The sequence below is a fragment of the Numida meleagris genome, chromosome 13, assembly GCF_002078875.1.
Source record: "Numida meleagris isolate 19003 breed g44 Domestic line chromosome 13, NumMel1.0, whole genome shotgun sequence".
NCBI lineage: Eukaryota > Metazoa > Chordata > Aves > Galliformes > Numididae > Numida > Numida meleagris.
In genome coordinates, this window is record NC_034421.1 from 2069223 (window position 1) to 2088462 (window position 19240).

Consider the following 19240-nt stretch of genomic DNA (forward strand, 5'->3'; position numbering starts at 1 on the left):
CACACTCACCTACAGGAGAGAATTGGAGGTTGATGTACCTTCAAGAAGTATTCTCTTTTTTCACTCTAGTTACACTTTAGGGTGACTGGTACCATCCAGGAAGTGGATCACTCCAAAGCTGAGACATCCATAGTCACTCAGTGTGGAGACTGGGGGACCTGGCAAGAGCCTGAAGAAAAGCACCTTTTCAGGATAAAGATGTTCTCAGTTAATAAGGCCAAGTATTAGGGCATCTCTTACTTCTTTTTATGACAAGAGGATGAAAGTCTTGAGTCACATCAGTTTGCAAGCTAACATACATCTCTCATCCATAAACCCCTACTGCTACAATTTAGTTTGTGCAATCTCAACTATAGAATCAAGCACCACAGACTTCTCCAAAAAGCCTCTTGCCCAACCTTTATGAACACATTCCACTTCTTCTCCCGTAAGGGATCACTCCCCGAGGGAGAGAGAAATAATCCTTCCCCCCCTGGCAGAGGAACCCTTGGAGCTCCACACAGTGCAGTAACACAAGTTTTCTGTGCCCACAGGAAGACTGCTGGCTTGGGGCAAGGTCTCAGAGGAAATACCAATTGAAGTTATTCCCCATAATAACCCAAAACTAGAGTTTCCCCAGAAAACCACAGCCAGTACCTCCATAAGGTGGCGACCCTGCACTCAGCAGGGGGGTTGAAACTCGATGATCTTTGAGGTCCTTTTCAACCCAGGCCATTCTATGAATTTATGATGAGATGATGATGAACTCAACAACCCAGAGCCTGCTTTCCTTGGGGCTTTCCCCTGCCATGGCTCTGGTAGAGTTCACTTCAGGGTAGATTGCTTGTGGCCCACCCTTCTTGCTTAACATACAGCATAGAACAACTTCTTGCAAATAAATACAAACTGTATTCTTAACTGTGGATAGAAATCACTTACAATTCCAGGAGAACGCGCCACCATTGATGCACATTTTTATTTTTGAAGAATGTGGATGATGGACCTATCAGCAGGGATACCTTGTTGATTGATTGCATGCACCATTTCCATACAGCAAACTTGAACAGAAAGTATGTATGTCGAAGACAAGAACAGGGAATGGGTGAATTGATTCTCTGAAATTTCAGCCACCGAATCCTGAAACGGGAAGAAGAAAGCTTCCCATCAATGTGGACTGTGTCATCTGAAATAAAGCAAAGCAACTTGTGTTGGAGCCCAGAAGACTACAGGACCTAGGGAAATAATTGATCTGCTTGATGAATCAACGCATCACTTTCTTTTTGGGGATCTTTTTCACAACTGATCGTTTTGCTTCTAAACAAAATGAAATAGGGAATTGAAATCTCATCACATGGAGGTTTGGGGACTCCAGCAATTATATCATTCCCAGCCATAGCAAAATCTCTTTTCTTTCAGATGGAAAACTTCTGCTTCAACAGAAATTAAAAGTTGCTTCGCTCATGATTGTTTTCTAATTTAAAGTTATATATTATGCAGTATCAATTTTTTTAAAAAATGACACAATTTCAAAAGAAAATGATCTATCTGGTGGTTGATTTTTTCAAGTGTAGAGCTAACTTCAGATGTTTCAACACAACTGGAACTTTTTCATCACTTTTTAAATGAAAGTTCCCCAAAAGCAACATGAGCTCACAAACTGCTTTGTTATTACTATTAGTTTATTGCTACTGCATCTTACTGATGGAAAAAAAACTTCTCCATCAAAGTCTTTTTCCAATGAGTACCACTCCTGACTCAAGTAGGAGCGCATCTGAAAATCCTTCAGCTGGAAGATTTATTATGAATCATTGGGCAAAAAAAAGACAAAATGCTGTTTGGGGCCAAATTCTGATACAAGCTGTTTGTGCAAATACGCTGCTCTCCAGACAGTGGAAATTAGGCATCTTCAACATATTCTGGACTCCTAAATAAGAAAGATACCTGAAAAAGAGGATTAAGAATGTTACCATGTGTTTGTGCATGTGCACAGACACATGTGAACACAGCCACCCTGTTACTGTTCTAGATTGCTTTAGAAACACGTACTTACACTGGGATGGCCCATAGCCATATGATTTTCAGGTGTTTTTATTGGCTTTCATTTTTTAATGTTATTTTAAAAAATAAATAAGTCTTGTGAGAGAATTTTTTAATCCTATGTCCAGATATATTGACTACATTTTGACATTAATCAGCAAGATTTGCCAAGAAAATCCTCACGTCCCTGGCCTGTCACAAGGACCTTCCCCACAGGACTGTTACTGAGCTTTAAGATAATACTCACTTTATGGAAGCACAACAGCTTGTGGATTACAGGCGTGCCCAAACCAGCAAAAGGGTTGAGGAAGTTGTGGTAGGAGTAAACCAGCAGTTTCTTGAGTCCAATTAATTCTTTTCATGACAACAGCTTTTATTTTTAGGAACAGGGTAAATAGATGTCTGTGCTGCCAAGCTTCAGAGACCCACTCAGCCCAAAGGTTGTCTGAGAACGTTAGTCTGATAATATGACTTTACAGACAAAAACATTGTGATGCGTATCAAAATATTGCAAAGGGGCAGCTTCCCTGCCAAGAGGAAAGCCAGCCCTAGCAGATGTGAAGCACAACAAGCTGGGCTGATTCAGTCTGTTCCTATAAACACGATGCAGTGGAAGAGGGTTGCATAATTAACCCACTGTCCTAATAAACAGCATTTAATACACCATCTATTTAAAATTAAATTGCTTTCAAAAGCAGCATTTTTATTTCTCGTTTTCATTTGCGTTCGAAGCAAATAAAGTCATGTCTGCGGTATTGCCCTAGGCAGCGACATTAACTGTTCCAAATTCAGGGTTTTGAGGCCTGATTTACAGTGTTGTGGAATGACCAATATTATATTGCTGTTTGGGTGACCTGGACACAGCTGAGAAAAACCCAGGACTCATCTGGAGTGGGTAGGAATGAGGACTCATGCTCTCCTTGGGCCACCTGGAGCCTGTCAAGTGCAGAGATAAATCAAAGCAACCTCCACACAACAGAGGCTTGTCTAAGCCAGGACTAGGTCACATCCACTCCTTTAAGCGAGACAAAATTAAACTGCAAAAAGCTGTGGTATGATTACAAGCTTTGTAGCAGGACTCCTAGGAGTCATCTCGTAATGCAGTCAGAGCAAGTCACAGAAGATTTTGCCATCAGTCTAAAGTAGTAAAGTAGTGAGAAATGAGAGAAGAGGCTAACCAACAGAGAACTGTGACCATGGTATGTTTCCTTACCCACTTTGCTTTACCTTCATCCATGCAGCACCCACAGACTTCAGCTACCAAGCTTTGGTGGGGTCTGGGCTCCCTGCTGTGCAGAAGTAATAGCACTTTATAGAGGAAATGGGGGTGCCTTCAAGGTAGTCCAGCTCAGCTATGTCTTTATTTGTCCTATCAGTGAGGGAAGAAGCTGGTGGCAAAAGTAAGAATATGTCTTAAGGCTCCGGAGGAGCCAGTTTTTAGAGTCTGCTCTAGGCTAGAGTGCCTTCAGGGACAGCAGTGTTGTCATTTATTTAGACTTGAGTGTTTCTGATGAAATTAGCTTCACCTTAGAGGAAGATTTGCACAGGTGATAGAACTACAAAGCAGCACCTCCCTACAGGGATGAAAGCTTTTAGCTCAGGAGCCACTTAACATTAATGTTCTCCTTAACCTAAAAAAGACAGGCTGTAAGAAACACTTACATGACGCATGTTTCATTTAACATAGCAAATATTTGTTCTTGTAGAGATCCAGAGCTCAGCACCACCGGATGACAGAAGTTATTCCTGTATGTGGTGGCAGCCTCAATGCTACCATGTGTTTACTTCAGCTCTGACCTGTAAGCCCACCTTTCCCATTTTATCCTCCATTGTGGCCACTGTGTGAGTGCAGGATGCCGATCTCCAAAGTGTCCAAAGCTCGTGGCATGGCTTGAGTTGTGGGGGCAATGTCCTCAGGAGCCATGGGAAGGACTCTGTAGAGGTGCTCTCTGAAAAAAGGTACATTTTGTGGTTGATGGAGGCATGTTTGGCATTTTTCACATCCAAATGGACAGAATTCTGGTTGAATTTATTTCTAAAAACAGTGAGGTAAAAGGTAGGAGCAACAGGTAACATGACTGAAAATAAGACACAATTACTCAGTCGCGTTTTCTCTCTTCACTGTTGGTGAACAAAGCTAAGAATTATCAGACCTGACGTTGCTTTGAGATCTTATGGACCCCTGAGATAGTCTGAGGTCCTTCACTGTGCAGTGTTCACTGTTCTCCACTACTCTGTGATGGCAGAAATCCGTAAAAAGATCATCCCCCCCCTGTGGAATTCTGCTTTACTTTCGACTGGCTTTTATGCAGTCCTTATCACCATGGTATAAACCATTTCATTTCTGAAACATCGCAACATCACTGGCATTAATGCCCTGGTAATTAAAACTCATTTGAGATGGAACAGCCAGAGTTTGTAGGCTGTAGGAGAAAATTCCTAAGGCCGTATTTTACAAAGAGCTTTGATCAGTAACTCTTTCCAGATATGGGCAGCTGAAATGTTACACAGCCAATCTCAAGGCAATCTTAATTTATGTAACACTGATTTACTTAGGAGCTCACAGCTCAAAATAGGCTTTGATGGCAATAGCTTATCTCCTTGAATCTGATAAACTCTGAGGACAGATGTATTGCTACAATTAACATAAAGCATATTCTGCAGAAAGCGAGGAGGAAAATAACTGCGCCAAGAAAACAGGCACTCCTTCATGCCACCTTTCTTATGCTGTGCACTTCACAGTGAGCGAGGCTCCGCTGTAACTGCAGAACACATGAGTAATTCCAAGGCAAACCAAAGAATATTGGGAGGGTCCCCATCATATCTGAGCCCTTTCCAGAGGTGATATTTACAGCCTAATTAACATCTATCACCAGTTTCCTCCCTCATCTCTTCTGGCGGAAGAAAGCTATACCCTGGCCTCATGTCTCATGTCTCATTAGACTGGATTTCTAAATTGTTAGTTGTTTGATTCCACTGTGCACTTACATTTAAAAAGTCCAGGCATTTGGAGAAAAACTGAGGATGCTCATGGTCACTGCAGAGGTTTGTCCCATGCACCGACTCAGATCTGCCCTGGAAAAAACTCTTCTCCTGCAGAAACAGGTCAGGTAGAGAGGGCCTCGTGGTGTGGGAACAGTCACTCCTTGTTTCCCTGCATTCAGGATCCCAGGCAGAGGCTGGTGGTGGAGGCTGTGAACTCAGGGGCAAGGTGAAGGACAAGTGAGGCAGATGGGGACAACGCTGAGAGCATTACAACAAACATACGAAGAAGGTGATGCAGGGAAGGTAGTCTTATCAGTGTAAGCCTCCCATGAGTTAGGAAAATTCTGAGAACCAAATTCTAACATCTTTAACACTGAAATTACCTCCAAGCCTTTGCTTAGAGCAGTCAGCAATGATCAGAACTCGCTTCTTGGAGACAGCCCTCGAAACCACATCAACACAATCTAACTGCAGGTTCTCACTCTGTCTGCTTTGACTGCAATAGCATGAGGGTGAAGAGCAGAGCATCTCCCAGTGGCCCACTGCTTTTGCACGTCACGAGGAAGGGCACAGCAGGAACACAGGTGCTGCTTCTCTTTCATTTTTCTCCCAATGATTCTATGAAAACGGGTGTTATTTGCAAGGAAATGTCTACTCAGAGAAAGAAGGGAAATGAAATGACATTGTAATTCCATAACTTTTCTCAGGTGCCTACCTTGGCACCAGCTCAGTGTCACTCAGCAGCTGGAGAGATGCTGAGCAAAGCTGGCTGAAGCCTGGAATTTCCCTTGGAAGACAGGAATATTGCAATCCTCTGATTATTTTTTTTTTAATTATTATTCCTAACTGGAAAACAACATGAGCAGCTGAAATTTCCTGTGAAATGAAAATCCTGAGTGATTTCAGTCTGATAGCATCAGAACATCCCATTGGGGGTATTTGTTTCAACGTGCCTACGATCATCACAAGTTCACAATGTTTCAATTCTACGGGATGGTTCAGACTGTCACCAAAATAAAAACTCAACAGGAGTTTTGGAGGGGAGGTAAAACATTTTGTTTTCAGCAAAATGGTGATTTTCTGTAACTTCCCCTCGAAAACGGAATAACTTGGCCATAACTTTCCTTCATTGAATAAGTACATTCTTCTGGAAAATTTCCATGATCACAAGTCCATTTCCAGTTAAGCCTACAAAGAGAAGGTTTGCAAGTGCTTACATGTTTGCAGGAGCCGTGCCACGGACATATCATTACAGTTCCAAGTTGTTTTATCTTTTGTCTGAATATAAATAGATGAGTGAATATCAGTAATTTCCTCTGCTCCTCTTGCTGCAGGGAGTTTATCAGAGCAGGGGAAGGCTTTAGGATTAGGGCCAGTCCTTGGGTCTGCTTCCAGGCCCTCTGTTTGGGACAGCTCATGAGCTGTTTGCAGATAACACCCTGCTCACATGCAGCCCCAATCGCTGGGCTCCAAAGGGCACAGCCCACATCAAGCTGCAGCACTGATTTAAAGAAAGAACAGCTCAGCTGTGCCATGCCCAACTGCTTCTGATACAAAATGAGAGTTTTCCCAGGAGGTCAAGCTGGCTAAAAGCACCTCTTTTCTCCCATTTTGGCGAATCTTCCGTTTCATCATTCTGGGCTGATCTGGAACCTGTGAGTGAGGAGAGAGCATCTTTTCTCCATTGACTTGATGAGTTCAGTAAAAGCAGAAGCTGTGATTTGCTTTCTTCAGGACAGATCTCCTAGAGTTTCACGGCAGTTGACAGCAGCTTTTGTTCCTCTTGGCCGTGGTCGCTGCTCTTATCTTCTCCCATAAGTGCTATCAATGTTTTCCTTTTCATCAGAACTGTCTCTTCTCTTTCTCCCTCTTGATCTCTGGTGGGTCACTTGCTGCAAAATATTCAGCAAAAGGGTGAGCATTCATTCTCATGAACTTGGAACCACATTTCTTCCCAGTCCCACCACTCTCCTCACATGACCCCAGTTCCTGCCTTCCTGGTCCAAGTCCTATAGCTAAAAAAACAAGCCCAACACGGTGGCTAGTTGACATAAACAGATAAAGACAGCTCAGCTTGTAGGGAAACTTGGAAGGGAAGCCCTCAGCTTTGGAGGGCTACACAGGGAGTTATGCGTTACCAGAATAAAACACACACACATACAAAAGTTTTCCATGTAATCTCATTACCTCTGTACGAATTAAAACCTGTGCATAACTGGCCAACTCTCAGTAATGCCATAATTTTGAAGTTTGCTGAGCTACAGCTATGTGTGGTTGTTGGGCTGAAATGTCCCTTCATCCCTGTGATCCCATTGAGTCCCCTGGCATTGTGGGGATGCTGGCAAACCACTATCAATAACGGAGCCTTTCCATGCCAGCTGGTGCAAACACCAACCACATCGAACAATCTGAACTTTCCAGGGGGTTCTGACCAATCTGCAGTAGAAGACAGCTAATATTTCTCATTATTTTGCATGGTTGAGGTATATATGAAAAATGCTGGCTGTTTGTGTGCGCACCAAACGCTTTCTGGCTTGTTTAATCTGGCTGTGACACCTTCTTCTGTGGTTAAAAAATGAAAGTAACAACCCGGTTAATGATTTTTGATGAAACCCATTATTCTCACAGCTATTTTTAAACACCACAGAAGGGAGATCAATCTAACACACCTACAAGACTAATATTTTAATAAACTAACAGAGGCAGTGGTCTAAAGCCCTGGTATTTTTCCTCTGATCTCTTGTTGTGAAATGAAACCTGGCGAGGTTACCTTGGCATTCATTCGCACGAAGAAAACAAAGGCTAGAAAATAAATTGCTGCTGGTGTCTCCTGAAGTTTGTCTTCAACTTTAAATGAAAAATAGAAAATGGCTTCAGCTTCATAATTAGTAATGTTACTGGAGAAGGAATTAAATGATGATGAGGTTTCTCCTGCTTCCACACACCTGTTAAATGCAATGTGATAATGCCTCTCTCTTATTAACATCGTATGAGGAAAGTCAGGGGTGATATAGCCTTGATCAAGAGATATCCATTTTATACTTACTGTTACTGTTCACTTTGGAAATCCTGGCTCTATGATAAACTGAAGATATTGACCCCTTTCTCAGCCACCATAGCCAGAAAGCCAATGAGAAAAAGTTATAAAATGTGGAAAATAATCTAGATTGTGGCTTTCCCTCCAGCTTTGCTGGAAGCTGTCCTGAAATATCAAGACAATTTTTAATGTCTGGCATCCTCAAATTAATTAATACTGTGGCTGAGAGCTTCACCCCCAGCTGCCGCAATTACAGGAAGGGTAAGAAAAGATGACAGTCTGTGCCCTCTGGGAGAAACAAGATAGGGAGGTAAACCCTGGGAAAAAAATACTGAGACTATTTACAGAGCGAGGAAATACCTGACTTGAGCCATTTCTAGCTCATCAGAGTTGTTAAGTGTCTTAAGCCACTTCTCAGTCCCCCATGAGGATAGTGCATCATGACTACATGTGTTCATTTGTTTCAAGACAGATTTCCAAAGTATACACAGAGAACACAAAACTAACTGAGTATGAAGTCCATTTTAGATGACATTTCTATTGTTATAGCTAGTTGAGAAATTGTCTACCAAGCTGATGATGCTCAAGAGCACAGAACATAGGATCTCATTCTGTAAGTTGATGCCTTGTTTGAGGCTGCAAGACAAACTCCTTATCATCTCCTTATAACGGCTGTTTATTTGCCTACGAGGAAGTAAAGCAGTGTGATGGCAAGGGTATCAGCCTATGAACAGTGTACTGAAGAGCTGGAGATAATGAAATTATTGCCACATGAAGAAAATGCAGGTGAAAACATATTGCCTTCTAACAAGTAAGATGCTGGTGTGAAATTTGAGGATCACTTCCTCCGTTTAAAAATTCAGTAGATTTGGAGGACAGCAATGAGGAAAGCTGGGGAGGGCGGAAGGGAAGGGCATGGCTGGAATCCTTCCCCACCTCCCTGCATTTCTTTCCCTGCTTCCCAGAATGACCAAGTTCTCCCACAGTTCTTGGGAAAAGCTCACAGGTTGGCCCCAGCCTGCAGCCAATGCAGCCACTGATTTCTCAGCCTGGTTCTTCTCATTCAAGTTGAACTTGCTCACAGCCACGTGTTGTGTTTGAACAAATGGCCGTGATTCTACATTTGCCCCTTTGCAGTGAACAGGTGAAATTTTGGGATGCATACTTCAGAGTCTGTGCTGTCGCTGCAGCTCAAGCCAGGAGCACAGAGCAGCCCCAGGACCGGTATTAGCCACACTATTGAAAGGAGACCGTTACTGCATCAATTAAAATGCTTCAGTGATTGAAGTGGGCAGCTTCCACACACAGCTTTGTAACACTACACCTTGCAGTCCTCAGTTAATGGCACTTCTTTTGCAGCAACCCCTAGTAGGTGAATTTATTCAACAGCATTGACCATGACCTTAAAGGAAGATCATTAAACTATTCTCCTCGCCTGAAATCCGTAACTCTATCTGCTTTCTCCGCGGGAGAGGATGACACAAGGAGGGAAGGGAAGGAGCAGCTCGTTGACCACCCAGAATGACAGAAGGACCTGAAATCACTTTGTCCGCCTTGATTCTTTCTGGTGTACGTCCCAGGAGAAAAGTAAGAGAAGTCAAAAAGCGGGAGATGGGATACCTGATAAGTTGTCCAGTATCTAACAGCAGAGCTAGAGGGACCTCACTCCCTGACAGCAGCCCCCATGGGCCTGAGATACCTCTCTGCTCCCAGGCACCCTGCTGCAGGTGTGCTGCCAGCTCTCAAAATGCAGCAGAAGGCTGCAGGGCCGCATCCTGGCATCCTGGCATCCTGGCAGCAGCGCCTGCAAACTTACAGGAAAGGGCAGCTTTTGTCACTTGTCTCAGACACACTGCAAAGTTTAGCTGCAAGCTTTTAATGGTCCCTCGATGCTGAGCCTGCAGATACCGAGAGATAGAGAACATAATAAACTTTCAAAATACGATCTAACTACGTAACACATCAAATGCATATCTCAACCGTATCCAGTGGAACTGAATGGAATCAAACACGCCATTTCAAACCAGACCACACACAGAAAGATAGTGCACATGACTAATTTTGATGACTGATTTCATATAAATAATGCACCGGGATTAGTAGATGCACTGTAATATTTCTTCATTCCACTCCTTTAATTATCTTTTCATTGAGACTCCAACTGGAAGTGGCTGATTAATACAGCGCTTGCTTTTTACTACTTAGATTAAAAGCACATCCCATCTTAACTGAAAACAGTGAGAAATTGCACAAAACTCGGGGCACAGCCTGCTTAACGCCATTCAGAGTAATGCTGGCATTATATCTCTTAGCTGGGTGGCAAAGAACGAAATAACAGGTGTAGATAAGGAGTGGGAAGAACTCAGTATTATGGTAGCTACACATTGTAAATTGCTATGGGAACCAAACAGTTTTGTTCTAGATCGGCTCTGCCACCTACACAAAAGGGGAATAAGACATAGATAACCCTACAGCTGAGTTCTGTTCCTCTGATGTCTGGCAATGTTTAAATGAACTCATGAAGGAAGTGTTGAGTAGTGAAAGACAAATGACCTTTCCATCTGGGAAAGGTCTCAAAATCTTAAAGCTGCAATGCCTGTGTTTATCAGGGGAGAAAGAAGGGAAAACACAGGTGAGGAAGAGAAGTAAAATCCACATTTACGAATTCACTGCTTGAATTTGAAGAGGATGGCAGAACTTAAAGGAGCTAGTGACCTTCAGGAAATCGATCCTGCTGCTGATGGATCACTACGTATCGGACCTAGACAGCAAGTCAGCTGTTGCCTCTTCGCTGTAGAAAACGTGAGATTTCGTACTCCTCCAGGGACAGAAACTTTAAATGGTTTTGAATGAGGCAATTTTAACACATATTGCACCATCCCCAGTGATTTTCAGACTATTTTGCAAATGAAGCAGACAGGTAGAGCAGATAAGTCCTTCCATCCTGTCGTTACTGATGGAAAAACTGATACACAAAGATGTGACACAACTTGTCTCAAAAAACTTCCCCAAGAGGGACGCTTATTCTTGCTACTCAGATGCGTGATTCACCATAAGCCACTTTTTCCTTTTAACCAGTTTCATCTGCTTTCATATTAGAACTGTGCAGAACCACAGATTTAATGTATCTTTTAATACTAAGCCATCAGTTAGTCCAGGTTTACTCAAACCTGTGCCCTGGGTCTCCTTGATTCTATGATTTGTAGGTCCATAAACCTGAGAGGACCTATTTGTGATCTTGGGCTGTGATTCAAGTTCTTAAGGAAAACTGAAACTGGGGCATTTCTTTTTTACATTACTGCAATTTTCATACTGAGTTCTCACATTCTATGTTTGAATGTGCCTGAAGGGCTTGAGCAGAAGGCAACACACAGATTTCCAAGACCTTTTTCTGCTTCAGTCTTGATCCCAAATTCCAACTCTACTAAGGCTGGCAGACTCTCCATACAAAATTCTTAATATGAACATCTCAGGATATTCTATGTTGACATGATTCAGTTGTCTCAGATATTATTTGTGTCATGGGTTTCCAAGAACCATTAGCAATGACAGGCACATTGACAAGATAATAATGCATATTGCCCTTCTGTCATACCACTGTGTACCAGAGCAAAACACTACAATGGCAGTATCGAAGTCGGATAGGGGAAACAATTTACAGCAGACCAAGGGAAAATAAATAATAAAAGAATTGCCTCTTGCATGGAAAGCTTCCCGAGATTCAGTATGACTGTGGGAAAGAAGTCATGAGCGCAGGCTTCATTCAGACCATTTCTGGGAACAAAGACACCTGTATTAAAATCAGAGTTGTTGATTTTGGCAAACTGTGACCAAATAGAAATCGAAAAGAATAGAGAAGATGGTACAAATCTGATTACCCCTGGGCATATAATTCTTGGTTCCACACACATCCTCTCTACTCTTCCCACATCTTGGCATGACCTGGTCTCCTTTGTTTCACACCACATCTTATTTGCTTGAGTGAAAGCTGAGATGTGAAAATATCAGTAAGAAGGCAATAGGGTGAATATGAGAGAGGGCTCTGTAGCAGGAGTGAGCAGCCTACACAGGGCAGCCCTCCCACCTGCCATGTCTCACCACTGTCTCCCGTCCCCTGGATCCTTTTGGAACACACTCTAAGAAAATTTTAGTCATATATTTTGTTAATTTTAAACCAAAAACCAACCAGAAGACAACTAGAGTTAACAGTACTCATTTAATTGAGAAGTATTCCCATATATGGAAGAAGTCCTTGGCCCAGCTTCTCAGCAGCTGGAAGTGCACAAAACTCCTCTCAGTTCATAGTGCTTTTCATACCAGTTAAGGACCTTCCCCAGTGCTTCTTTCATCAAGAGAAACAAGATGGGAAAATGAAGAAAGATTGGAAATATTTAAGAAAATGCAGAGGGAAGGAGAGCATCCAAAGCATTTTACAAGTGGAAAGAAGTGCTAGCAGCTTAAAGTGTCATTCACTACTGAGCTGTAGCATGGAGTGAAAAATAGCAGCTATTCAGTAGTTGTTTAGGACAGAAAATGAAAAACAGCGTGGCCATTGAAACAGCAGGAGGAATTTCTGGTAGGCAGAGCATCAAGAGCCAAGTTGGCCTGCAGCCAGAACATGGAGGTTAGTCATCTCCTTTTGTGAAAAGCGTTGTCAGATCTTCAATGACTAAGAGTATTCAAGATCTTGGATTTATGTCTAATCCAGAAGATGGATAATAATGCTAAAGAGGAAACATCAGAGGCGAGTATGACCATAAACAGGGAGGATACACGAGATAAATTCCAGACAGAGGAGAAAATTGGAGCTGTAGGTACTGGCCAAAACAAACACAAGTCACCATGAGTGGATGGGGGTCATTCCAGGCTACTATATGAATTACATCAGGAACTGACATTGCCCTCTGCATGGCTTCACAAAATTTGGCTTTAACACTTGAGCGTCACTGGCAGAACAAGACAAAGATGCTGCACCCACAATCAAGGAAAGCCAAGAGGGAAACTCAGGGAGATAGAAATAAGGAGTCTGGTTTCACTTTGGGGAACAATTAAGAATTATTTATTGAGGATGAACTAATGGATCTTTATTTTTAGAGGAGAGCTTTGGGGAATTTTAAGAGTTTCCCGCTCGTAGCTTGTATTTTAATAATAAATAAGTATCTATCTGAGTCCTGGGGAAGGTTCATGACAAGCAGTTCACCTAGTTGCAGCCAGGCTGCTTTTAAAATGGAATCAAGAGGAGTAACTAGAATTCCTGTGCCCAATTCAGAAGTCCTGCCACCTTTTCAGGAATCTCAGAAGTAATTAATTTCTCCTGGCATTGTTATTAGGATCCATCCTGTTAAAACAGGAGAGTACCCCAAAACATATATGTCTGAAAGTGAGGGATTCATCCGTCGTGTATCATTTGTCAAGGAAGCCTGTAACTGTGAAAAATACATTCTGCAAATATAACCCTGATGGATTTTCAGCTATCAACAGACTGAGCAAGGCTGGATACAAATGCATGCAAATTTAAGTTTGTCTATGGCTCTTATGTGAGCTGAAACAAGGCTTGAAAATCAAATCTGATGATTTTCATCTACTTCAAACTCTGAATAAAGCAGACCCACAGAGCCAGCTCTAATTATTTACTTTAAAAATATTGGGCACTTTGTTTTAAGTACAACCTTTAACTCTCTGCCTGCAAGCTATTTATAGGGATTGTGTCTTTCTCTATCCATTTCACATACACATTGCAGCAAAAGGTCACTCATAAGCACGTATCAGAAGTGGAAGAGAGTGAAGAGGCATGCTAATCAGAGTTGCTCCTAGCCATTTGCTGCTCAAAGAGCATGCTGGGGCTAAATACTAATGTATTTGACCCTTCAAAAGCTTACTAGCCAATTAGCTACCTAAAGGCCATGATGAACTGCACTCATTTACCGTGCCTCCACACGCTCAACAGTCATGTTTAACAAGTAGTAGGGCCACCTACAGCTGCCCAGCAGGGCCCTTCGCGTACTTAACACAAATGTAGCCACTAAGGAGGAAAAAAGATGCAAAGAGCACAGCTTCAGATAATTTCCACTGACAAAGCAATGTCATTTGCAAAGCTGTAAGATTCCAGTAAGTTCCATACCATATCTGTCATGGTTTGATATGAATTCTTAGGAAGGGCTCCTGCATACCAGTATTCTTTCCAGCATCAAAGATAGGTCTAATGGTTCCGTCACGCTCACCGTAAGCATAACCATGTAAGAAACCTCTGGAAAGCCAAGGAAATCCTAGACATCTTCACTGGAAAGATCATCACTAAAATGTCAGACCAGTTCTGAAGTTGTTCACGTTTGTCTGCCATGTCTAGCTCCTTACATGCTTTCCTCTGCTCTACTGCAGTATGCTTGGCCAATACTGGGTCCCACTGCATTAGGGAACTCCATTTCCAACCATAACTCACAAATACGCAGTGCAGTTTTGGTTTTCTCCTTAATCATCAAAGCAAACTAGATAGGACTCACGAAGCAAAGTCTAGGTAGATAAAAGCAGAGTCAGATTATCAGAGGTTCCTTCTTTCCCTTTGGTGTCCCTCAATCAGTGCAACGCCTGAAGATTGGCTGGGCTGATAGCACAGCAGCCAAATCGTACAGTTGTGAGCACCCTTTATCTGAGAAATAACTGCACATACTTAGCTCCATGCGATGGGCATTCATCGGTCTGATACCAAATCACTGCAACACTTCACATATTCTTAAGTCACGCATGTCCCAGAAGTGAAGTATGTCCTTGGCAGGGAGCTGAACCCAAACAGGCTTAAACACATGCTTAAATACAAGCACATACGTAAGTGTCTCACTGAACTGTGGCTGCGTTGACATTCATATTACTAGCCCAGGTGTCAAGCAGAATCATTTATTAGATTCTTCTCTCCTTTTTTGAGTTGTTTTTATTCTATTTTTTTTTCCTACCGAAGTCTTCATAAAGAGAAGTTGCACTTCATTCCAAGTTAAGTTGAGATAAACCTAGCATGACTAATCAGTCTTTTGTAATAAAGTGCGAAAGTAGGGGAGATGATGGACAATGGTGACAGTGAAACTGGAGAAAGACATTGATGTCAAATATTTTTAAAACTCTCCGTGTTAAATAAGTACTGTATTTTTGCCCTTGGCACCAGCAGTTCTGCAAAAATAAGAGGTTGCCTTCAATTTCTTTGAGCAAAAGTTTTCTTTCCATAATTCTAGTAAGTTAAACTTAATGGAAAATTTCACAAATTAACAGGGAAATTTTCCTTTTTAGATAGAAAAGCAAGAGATGAGGAATGTTACTTTCTTCCTGGTATACACCAGTCATGCTGTTGTCGTCTCAAATCTTCCTGTGCTTTTTATGTCTCTCTGCTGAGCTTCCATGGTCTGCCTAATGACGTTTTGGACCCCATGACAATTTGAGGGTTATGTCTAATATAATTCATCAGGATCAGATAGCAGCTGGTCCTGAACACATCTCCCAAGAGCTGGGACAGTTCTCACCCATCACAGAGCAAAAACAATTATCTGAAGCTCCCCACCTGCTCCAGGGCCACTTTGTCAAATATGATCCTTCAGGGGGTGACACCTACCTGTCATACTGATTTTTTGGATGTTGACACAGTGGTTGGAGAGAACATCTGTTGCTGCTACTCTGCTGTGATCTCATTGAGGCTCTCCAAAAGCAAAGATAAAAGTGTGTTTCAGTGCCTACCTCCCGCCTGCTCCACCTGAGACCCCCCTGTGCATTGTCTGGGTGTCTGAACAGCTGTGACTAGATGACACCTTATCCCCTGCTCTCTTTGAAACACCTGTTTAATTCCCAGCTACTCGCTTACTGACTCCTCACTGCTAGCTGCATTCCTCTGGGCATCTAGCTGTGCATATGGCCTTTTTTCCATCCCTTATATAAATATCTCAGCACTTGAATCAAGGGGAAATGGGCCCGTTTGCTTTTTCACTGATAGAAAATGTGGAGAAACCAAATAAAAACCTGGCTGCAAATCACAGAGTGGGACTCCATGGTGAGGTGTCCCTCTCTGAACATGAGTGTGTGTGGATACTGGCGTGGGGTAAGGGACCTGATCAGTGAGAGCTGCGGGCTGGGAGGGGTAGGTCACAGCCTGCTGTCCCCTCTGAGATGGATTTGTGGCTCCAGCAATCCACTTAGAGCAATACTTGCTCTTCCTTGTCTGTAGGATTTGTTCAGATTTTGATTATTATATGGGTCTGGGAGCTACTTTTTTTCCTCTTCCTACCTTGTTCCAGGATTACAAGCAAAAAATTGTTCCCTACTAAGGAGCTCCATTGTATCTGGATGAGCTGGAAACCCTCGGTTTGGAAGCACAAAGCTTCCATCCAGTGTCACTCAGTAACAAAGATAGCAACATAGTCATAGCTACCTCTGGGGTACACATTTTCTAGCTCAGTATGACAGCTTCCAGCAGTTCAAAGCTTTGCGTGAACGCAATACACAAAGTCTCTGTGTGTTAATTAATCAGTTTTTCTGTCTCTGTGTGATCGCTTGGTAAACTGCCATAAAAGTGGCACCAAGAGTGCAGAAGACGAAACACTCCTGTCTGGGTGCTGTAATCACATGGAACGGGTCTGAGCCGCCTGTACAGCAAATGGGCACTGGAGATTTTAAATATCTCAGTTTTCATCGTTAGACATCGCAAGCTAGTTCCTGTTTCCTTCTCAGTCACCTCTCCTGACTCTGTCGGGCTATTGATGCAATGCTGAGTGATGTGTGGCAGCACATTACTCTCAGTGGAGATTAATTATTTCTTTTTTAAGGCTCCTACAACCCCCAGCCCCTCTGGGTCTCTCTCATTTGGTAAAGTAGCATGTCAAAATCTAATGGGAAGGTGTGAGACATGACATGACTTTATGAGGAAAGAAAATTTCGGCCAAGGGAGATGGAGTTTGAATTTTGAAGGGGAGTTTTTTTTCTGTTTGTTTCTTTCCCCCAAGAACATCTTCCTATTTTTAAATCCGAATGCGTTGCTGTGATTCATACTGTAATTGCTACAGGAAATCAGGAGGGGCTGCACCTGTGTTGGACCATGCAGTGCAGCCACCCCCGATAGCCAGGAAGCACAGAGCAGTGCTGAGTCCTCCTCGCACTGACTAATCCCCTTCGTCTGCTGTGCACAAACACTGCTACCTGCCCAAAGCCCCTTCAGCCCTCAGACTCCAATTTACAGCTGTCTCCAGAATGTCACAAGAAAAGATGATGAATGGGCAGAATTTTATTTCCATTAGAACGGAGCCAACTAAATATTTCCATCTGCTTTATTAAAAATACTACCTCTTGCTTTGCTTAATCTTGAAAAAATGCAACATGTTTCTGCAGCTGAGGTTGCATTTTGTCTATCAAATGGATGCTTGAGGCAGAACGTTTTTCTGCGGGCACAGAGCAAGGTGCAGTGTAGCCCTTTCCCTGTTGTAGGCACCCAACTTCACAGAGAGCTGATAGCCTGCAATTAACATCTCCAGAAACAGGCCACACTTCAGGTTTTTGGCAAGGTGGTTCCTGAAGTTCAACGGAGAAGGTAACCAGGGAGGTATCTCAAACAGAGACCTCTGTGCCATCTCAGCTGTGCCTCAGTCTCACTTCTCCTCTTCGTGACCAGGCCCGAGCCCTGGAGCACATCACTGTCCCTCCCTGATGGGTTTCTGTCACTCTAGCTGCTGACACCCTGCTTGTGACTCGTAGTTGGCTTGATTTACAGAAGAGTGCTGGAAAAGAAGAGCACTGAACTGCTTGGATTTGATGGGGTGTGGAACGAAAGACATTACAAAGACAAGGGCTTGGCATCTAACGTAGACGAGCCAGAGGAAGTCAGATTTGGGTGAACAACTGCTCTATCAGTGTCTGTTTAACTAAAATCCTGTCCAAAAAAACTGAGTTTGTTCAAGTTTTTTCTTTACTTGCATTGCTGTTCCTATTTCCCTTTTGTTGGCCAAGAAATAGAACATGACATTTATTTTAGTGGACAATATGATCTTATGGCTATTCCCCCGTGTCTGGGTAATCTGAACACAATTATGTTCTGTTGACAAAAAGTGATAAAAGCGTATTGTGTCAACACTCTGAACCAACAGATTTGTCATCTGCTCTACTCTCAGATAATAGAAACAGAATTAGAAAATGGTCTGACAGAATCTATCCTCTTCCATGGTTAGATAGTTCCAGCCCTATGCCTGGTGACTGTACCATAGCATTTCTCCTCTTCCAGCAAAATCTGCCTGTATTTTACATTTAAGTGTAAAGTTTGCTTTGACTGATTTCTTTTGGAAGTTTATAGCTTATATAAACTGCTTTGAAGTAATTTGATCTAAGTTCTGTTCCTCCCTTTTTTTCCACGTCTTTGGAAAATCCAAATATTAGTGTATATGGTTTTGCTATAGAAATTCCTTTCTAGAAAATGTGTTTGATAGTAGTATCTGCATTGCATCCTCCCTCCAGCTGATTTCTTAATGACCTCGTAGGCCATGAGCTGTGAGCACTGATCAGCCCTAAGCACACACAACATTGAACAGAAAGATTGCATAGCTTCTTGAGACACCATCACATCCTAAGTCTGATGGCAAACCTGCACCTCCAACTCTTGGTGAGGTGGATGACAATTACTGTTTAAGAGTGAGAAGAATGATGATATAACTCAAGCAAAATAGAAAAGCTTTCTTCAAGGCCAAAGAAAATGAATTTCCAACTTTTCTGTAGAACATTTTGTTATGCAGCTGTGACTCCTGCACTGTTAAATGCCGTCAAAGAGCATTTCCATTCAAATAGGCATGTGCAAAGTATATTAAGGCTTTCCAAAAATAGGAATCAATAGCCACCAGGTGCAAGTGTGGAATGAGTCAAATGTGACAGCATTTGACCACCTGGCCAAAACCTGCCTGGAAAGATCACATACATTGGTCTCCTCTTTAGAACAGAAGAGATGATATATGCCATGCAGATGCTTTCATCTTTTGTATCTGGTCCCTCCTCAACTCATTCCCCCAGCTTCCAGGTTAAGCATTCTGTCAGACTGAGAGTCCCAAAAATTAGCTCTTTTTAGACCACAAACATCAGTGTGATCCCAAGCTTACTCTCATCTGAGATGCATGCTCCCTCTCTTCTCCAGTCTGTCCATTACAGCTCACTCTGCTCTTCAGCTTCTGCAGCACCCCAGTGCATCCAGTCACC

At 42.6% G+C, this 19240-nt stretch overlaps 1 protein-coding gene across 1 annotated transcript in view; it reads right to left on the minus strand.

The window, feature by feature from the left end:
- The window catches only part of PDGFA (platelet derived growth factor subunit A), a 114665-nt gene that overhangs the window by 785 nt on the left and 94640 nt on the right, over positions 1-19240 (minus strand). The window contains exons 7-9 of the transcript XR_002443017.1: positions 5005-6893; positions 919-3965; positions 39-169 (exon numbers count right to left, since the gene is read on the minus strand). The gene's annotated coding sequence lies outside the window, so the exon portion shown is untranslated. The remainder of the gene's footprint in view (positions 1-38; positions 170-918; positions 3966-5004; positions 6894-19240) is intronic.